Source organism: Neopsephotus bourkii, unplaced genomic scaffold (assembly GCF_033783945.1).
Source record: "Neopsephotus bourkii isolate Nb327-2 ecotype Australia unplaced genomic scaffold, CSIRO-AGI_Nbou_v1 NB_196, whole genome shotgun sequence".
Lineage (NCBI taxonomy): Eukaryota > Metazoa > Chordata > Aves > Psittaciformes > Psittacidae > Neopsephotus > Neopsephotus bourkii.
The window spans coordinates 11,463,278-11,465,081 of NW_026900709.1; positions in this window are offsets into that span (position 1 = coordinate 11,463,278).

Genomic DNA, 1,804 nt, shown 5'->3' on the forward strand with positions numbered 1-1,804 from the left:
AGAGGAAGAAATGAGTTCAAGAGAAGGGAAGGCATAAGTTCATGCCAAGATTTCTTAGTACAGTCTGGTATGCCTCTGTTGCTGCTCCCCAGAGCCTGTCCTTCTAAGGCATGTCACTTCTATAAGGAAGAGTGCAAGGAAGAAAGCCAAAAACTCTGAAAGATCCCATTATACTGTACTTCTGAAAACAAATTCAAGTCAGTTTCAAAGTGGCCTTTGTCAGGTGCCAAACAAATGTGTCAGCATCACTGCTAAATGTCAGTTGGGGTCTGTAGTAAGTGTGTATATTTTTAATGCAGGAACACAAAAATTAACTCATTAAGCATCAGTACCTTTAAATTAAGATGAAAAAAGACCTCCAATATCAACAATATGGTACTTTCTAAAAGTTTCCAACAGAAGTTTCTATCCCTGCCTGCATTCTTTATGGAATTTTCTTAACACTATCCTGGCTTCTCATTTAATTCTCTCAAGCGTGTGCGGTTTGGGGTTTTTTGTTGTTATTACTGATGTTGCTGCTCTTTATATATAGTATCTATCTGCCTTGTTTCTCAGGTAAGGCTCCTGCAAGCATTTTGACGGCAGACCTTGTAAACTGAACTGACTCTGGGTGAACGTATTACATCGTATCTGAGACAGCACTTTATAAACCATCACTCATCACATGTACTGCTTTGGGTGTTCTTTTTGTTGAGGTAGTTTGCCTTTCCCCTCCGTTTTGGTCTCCTTTGCATGTTATGTGGAAGAAGAGCAGTTCTGTTTTTGCTTGAAGTTCCCAGTTTGGAGGAGGAAAAACTGCTTAACATGAGTACTCTGGATGGCATCATGTCTGACAGGATAGTTCACTTGCTACAGTTAAACACCTATTGCCATATGTCTGGTACAGTTAACAAGTAAGACAAGCTGGTTTAGGTCAAATGACAGAAGAAAGTATACAATAGACAACTTCATACACTTTCTCTGTGGTAGCAGTATCTGGCTTAAGTGTCTAGAAAATGGGCAGTGTGCACTGCTGTCTCCTCAGTTGCATTATAAACGGGAAGCCATGAGAAAGCTGTATCCTAGTTTTTACTGGTGAAATCATCGACTTGGTACCAGCCTTGGGGAACCGATGCCATGTGGCAAACACGTTTTGGTTTTAAGAACTCTAACTGCTAAAACAGTTTGAATTAGCGTACAAAGTGCAGGGCTGAGGGCTGCCCCTCAGGCAGGAAGGCTGGGGGCGAGCCCTGCTATCGGCCGGCGCCGAGCTGAGGGCGGTAGCCCTGACCGGGGCAGATAAATGCCGGTGAGCCCCGCGCTGGCCTCAGCTGGAGTCGGGGATTGTGTTCTGCCCACGGGTGTGACTGGAGGCTCTGCCCCAAGTCTCTATTCCCCCGCGGGGAGGCAGCGCCTCGCCGCCGGACCGGGCCCTGAACTTGGCTGAGGGCAGGTGGCAGCAGGGAGCTCGGTCTCTGCTGGAGGCAGGAGCTTGCTCCACTCCTGTCCGGTAAGGCAGCTCCCGAGAGCAGGAGCAGCCCTCAGGGTAAAGGACGCAGCAGGGTCACGCCGCACCCGGGCCGTGGAGGGCTTCCCCCGCCGGCGGAGGGACCTTGCCGCACGCCGCCGCCATCTTGCGGCTGATTCCTCTCCGTTTGCCGGCGGACACCGCGCAGCCCTGTGCCCCTGCCCACCCGCAGCCCACCCACGGGCCGTGCTCCGTGCCGACCCGGGCCTGGCCTCCCGAGCACGCGGGGAGCGGCGGGAGGTGGTCAACAGCGGACATTCAGTGGCTGCGAGTGCCGGCTGGTGGGGCGGGGCAGGC